Source organism: Battus philenor, unplaced genomic scaffold (genome assembly GCF_028537555.1).
Source record: "Battus philenor isolate CCGP_79_NKW_IND1 unplaced genomic scaffold, ilBatPhil1.0.hap1 SCAF_9, whole genome shotgun sequence".
NCBI lineage: Eukaryota > Metazoa > Arthropoda > Insecta > Lepidoptera > Papilionidae > Battus > Battus philenor.
The window spans coordinates 10,419,855-10,425,854 of record NW_027181759.1 but is presented as its reverse complement, the minus strand read 5'-3'; positions in this window follow the sequence as shown (position 1 = coordinate 10,425,854).

Below are 6,000 nucleotides of genomic sequence, written 5' to 3'. Positions count from 1 at the left end.
TAACTTTGAAACTATGCTATTTATATTTTTGGGATAACTCTTTACTACTTCGTTCGAGGGATTCTCTAGGAACCTCGAGTCGGACAATCTCATAGATACTTAATCTGATTGTCCATTGAGCTACGGTTTGTAACCTCCGAAAGAAGACCTTTGTTAGGAATGTGTCGTGATTTTCGTTCAGCTAATTTAAGGAAACTTTAGGGTGTCTTACCACAACACGAACATTTGTTATGTTTTTAATCGAACCTGATTATTTCTTTGTGTCCTTCTTAAAGATGCAATAATGTATTTATATTATGTAGATCATAAGTTTATGTATTAATTAAAATAATTGCATGTTTAATATTGAATATTGTAAACGCAGAAATATTTCACGGAAGACACAAATTTCAGTAAATCAGGTTAAATTAATATAATCTACGCCGCCATATTTTAGGAGTGCAAGTGCAACGTGTATAAATTGCTTTATAGTTGCAATAAATGACCGGGGATTCAACGCTCTATGAATTACTTCGTATTCGTGCAATGTCCTGGCACATAACTCTACTCCGGCCAAGCGGTGGCATTAACTTGGTAACTTTATTAGCACGGTGTTACGTGAAACTGCAAGAAACGTTAATCTTAACAAGTGATTCATTTTTGATTTAAGTATAAAAACTCCATAGCCACGAGGGCATTTTTATTAAATATTTATATTTTTATGTAAATTTGTAAATAGTTTGATTTTTATCGATATTGACATTTATTGATATTTATTAACATATATAGTTATTTATTGTTATATGATATTTATTGAGTTTATTGAGAGTGGGTAGATCATAAAGCGCACAAAAAAGACGGCCGCTAGAGCCTTAAGGATTTGGAGTCGAGATCACAGATCGACCAGCGTAGTGAAGTACGTACATCCACAAGATAGAAAGACGACCTAATAAAGGTCGTCAGAAGATTCTAGAAGCAGGTCGCTACTAACTGGTTCTATAAAATATCTGTAGGAGAGGCCTGTGTCCAGCAGTGGACATCTTACAGCTGAAAATATAATTGTGATCTTACCCAAAGAAGAAGTACTGATTTTGTGGTAAATGTTTTAAGTTACATATCATCTAAAATCAATTATATTTATTACAATAATTATCTTTCTTACTACTTGAGCGTTTGATGTTCTACGACTACACGTTTTAAGTGGCTTTTTAACAGAGCGATAACGATACGTTGCGGAACTTTCATATTGGTTGCTCTAAACCAATAGCTGACCACGCAGGTGCGAATCGTTCCATGTTAAGGATGTCAAATGGAGACGGGGTCCATTTACGATTTACAACAGTCATTTTCTAGTGGTACGACGTTGGTGTAGTTAAATATTAATTTTATATGAAATGTTGTCTTTGTCTAATTAAATTTAAAATTTAACAAAATAATTAAACTTAATTTGAATAATGCCAAGAAATTTCACAATGCACAAATGTAATTAATGAAAAACCATTAATTAGCCGCAAGATAGTTTTCTTTCAGCTTATCTGTCAAGATCCTTTGTTAAGTAAAAACAAAACGATCAAGCTAGCGTCGCAATTCATCACGGTCTGGAAAATGACAATTCCAGCAGAAGATTTAAAAAAAAATTGCTAACGAGCTAGTTTTCATCCACCTTAAATCCCTACAGTTTTAATCCATCGTGCCTTTCTGCACTGGTAATATTTTAAAAATCCCCGCGCAATTTTCCGCACGGAAATAGTACTCATAATGAAAAATTAAGGAGGACGCTTTGTGCGCTGTCTACATCCGGTAATTAATTGCAAGTAAGTACTCCGCATTCTTCACGCCGTCAAAATTTTCGGACGAAACCGACGGTTCCCTGTCCTGTATCATTAAAATTAATCTCAAATCCTCTTAGCATATCCAAATGATACGGATAATGTATTCGGAACTTTTCCTTATAACAATACCCCGTACCGTTATTCAACTGTGCCCTTAATGAACTAGTGGAGGTCCTATGACTGAAATGATGATCATGTAACTTACGTAGGTGTTTTTCAGTCCATTTACTTTGACAAAATTTCCCACTGTGCAGCGTGGATCACACTTTAAGAAACAGTTTTGACACGAATACAATCAACAAAGACTTGCCGCCTTTTTCTTGAAGATAAAAATAATGTCCCATAAAGATAACACTATACAACTGTACCATACAACTGTCTTACAATTTTTGTCACTAATATGTGTTGGTCATTATGATGAGCAGTGGTAGGTTAGCGGTAGAGAACTCAGACTTGCAATTGTAGATTGCGGGATCAATTCCATGCATTTATTATATTGCCACTGCTCACAAACAAGTCTCCAGAGGATAAGCAGCAGCGTTCTTTGCGAACCATAATATCAAACTGCGTTCGCCAACCTTCTTCCCATGCGTGGTGATTAATGTATATCCCGCCATAGATATTTTTAGGAAAGTTGTATTCCTTGCAGCAGGCATCAACGGTATATGTAATGGTCACATTACACCGTTCTTTCCACCCAATAATTTAATACTCCGTTTGTAAAACTTGACTAAACTATTAATTACGCCATATGTGTCCGCATTGCACAGATCTATGATCGCAACACTTAGGATATAGCAGTGATACATAGGTAAGGTTGCTTTGCGAATAGATTAGAAATAAAGTGCAAAAGCTTTATTTCTTTTTGTTTTTGCACCAAAAATCAAAAAGAACTTACTCTATCACATTACATCGAGAAGTTTCGTAAAAAAAAATCGGTATTGCTGCAAGCTTAATTTGATTCACATGAAAGTTAAAAATACAACGACTGATATTGTTTTTTTTTAATTCTTAAATTATTATCTATTTAGGATTATTTATAATTATCACTAACATGCGTCATAAGAAAAACGATAAAATAAATCAATTTGATAGAAACTTAAATTGTATTAAAATAAACTTCCCTGCACTAAAGCTCTGAGGCATTTTGAACACTCATAATATTTCTGATGCAACACTAGACTAATTTGATTAATAATCTTATAAACTACCATATGTTAAATTATTATTTTAAATACCCTTGGTATGTTCGTCAAGTTATATTTTAGTACACTACAAAAGTCTACGTAGCTACTAAATTAACTACTCTAAATTACAGTGTATGATGGCAATGTAAGGCATTTCATAGCAGTTAGGTAACGTTATCTAATGTTTGTTGTTGTACAAAGTTACTGGACGGACAGTGAAACTAATGTTATAGCGGCGTGGTTGCGAACATATCCGACACGAGTGTTTCAATTGTTATTGTTACCTACAACACGCTCTCTAAAATATACCTTAATATGAAGGAAACAATAAGCTTTGTAACCTAGGGGATTGGCACAAAATAAATTTATTCTTTTTTTCGTAGAACGCAATGAAAAAAATGAGAACTTTTCTACCGCTATCGAGTCATTTTTTCGTCAATTATAAATATTGTTTATCTGGTATAAATAAGTAATTTTCTTATTTAGTTTTCTTACTTCAATAACTTTGAAATATTTTGTAACCTGAGCCTCTGTATTTATTATAATCAAGATGGTTTCACTTTTTAAACATTAGATAGGTTCTGTAACCTATGTATCCAGCAATGTCCCCGACCACCCACATCAAGTAAAGTATTATTTGTAAGTTAGAGATAATGTTACCATAATAATCATACCATCAATATCAATAAAAACAACGATAACCTAAGTAAAAGAGTTTTAAGTAAGAGCCAGAAGATAAATAAAAAAATAAAATAATTTCAGACCAAACGGAATAAGGCATCAAATTATCTACAGAATGGTACACCGCTTTAGCAGTGGTAAATTTCCAAAGGCTTTTATCTCGAAATTCAAACACTTTACCGATGACACGCCGCTAGTGTTGTTTGCAGAGCTCTATAAACTTTCCTGTTACGCGGTAATGGCTATTGAGGTTTCTTTAGTTCTATCTTTTTATTGCGTAGAAGTTGATAAAAGAATGAAACATTCATTCTTTACTTAATTTAAAATGTTTAATCATAACAACTATTGCAACTTTGTGTATATTTAGTAATTTTAAAATATTTTGGTTAAAAACGCTACGATACAAATGTAAATATTATAAAAAATATTTATTATTTTTAATTAATATTTTTAGTGCTTACGATACTAATAAAATAGTTTATCTTCTCCCAAGATCTATTCAATCATAGTTATCCTATAAACTTCGTTCGATTTTAAAGATTTTTGGTGAAATGAAGTGTGTAATATTTAGATTATCTTTGAAAAATGTGCTAAAACATATATCATTAAACAAATTAATGAACTTTTATTCCATTAATTTTTTAATCCGTTTTCACATTAAAGCCAAACAATTAGTATAATTTATTTTGTAACATGTAAATTAATAATTCGAAAGTGTTTCCGTATTATTAATTTACATTTTTAATAGATAAATGAGCAATATATTTATAAGTAAATTACGTACATAGACAAAATATACAATTATTTTCCATTACAAAGTTTTAATGTTTATATGTTTGACTAAAACAATAACATTAGCTCTACAAATCTGGTCTTAAATTATACCATAATAGTCATGCTCCAGTTATTTTTATATCGGGTAATTTTTAATAAAAATATAAAGCCCAAAATATTACATTATGCATTTTAATGAGGGTCCTCTCAACCACTCATGCTGGTTGAATTTCGTAAAATGCATGTCTTATCTTCCTTTACTTGTTTAAAATGATACAATATTATTTTTTAATTAAATGATATTACCAAAAGTCAAATCTCTTAACTATGTGATTTGATAGATATCGTTATGAGTCCGCACATAAGGGTTTATATCTTATAAATATACATGTATTAAGTTATTTTTTTCTAACTTAAACTTTAAAGTGAACAAAAATGATGCATTATATTTATCCCATGATTAATATTGCATTTTTTTAAGTAATTTTATATTAGACTAACTTAAAATGTTACAAAATTATGTAACTCCGATTTCAAAAGGATTCCATTTCAAATATCTCACTCGGGCTGTTACTCGAAATTAGGTTAGTCGAAGTCTTGTGTGAAAAAGTTATGCAAATCGGGTTATCTGTTTTCCAGCGTCCACTTAATCGAGTTCGTTCTCCTTTGGTTCCTAGTTGATTGCTACAAAATTGCTGCTCTGCATTTTTATGAAGTATTAACCTGAATAAGTCCGTTGTCGAATAATTACTCTGAACACCGGTGCCGCGTTTCACTTTATAGGTTTTTTTTTATTATTGTACTTAATGTACATATTGCTATAAATAATTAAAAACAGAAATAAAATTGTTTCACAATTCGGGGATGGGAATCTTTTCTTAAAGACAGATTCCAAAAAATAAATTATAATCATTTTAATAATGATAGGGCTCTGCTACTTTGTACATTCAAAGTTGGCGATGTAATCCATAAACTGCAGAAGAGTTCTAAACGTAGATATGCCAATGTTAAATGGCAAAAAGAGGTTTGTATGACAAAAATCGCTGAACCAAAAAAAAAACACGAAACACTGAAAGATAAGAGAGCCAAAAAATTTTAACTCTAAGATATGATTACGCTACAAGAGTATTGAGATGTAACAGCACGAGAATAGTGAAGGAGAGTGCTAACAACAATTATTTGATTATAGACACTCAAACGAGTTTGTAATAGATTTAATTTTTAATATTTGAATTAATAACCAATAATTCTAGTAAGCATATTATGTACCTTTTTTTATTGAAGTAAAGATATATTCTCTCTTACTCTTCATAAATAAAGAGGTTATTTTTTTAATATAACTAAATGATCATAATAAAACAAAAAATATAACAGTGTATATCTAACGTAAAAAACCAGTATAAATATTTAATAATTGATTTACATTTATGCCGATTATTAAAATATTTACTGTCCAAAACAAATAAAATATTTAAATACAGAACATACAAAGCTAGTATATATGTAGTAAAATAAATTTATTACAAATGAAAAATCTGTAACATCTG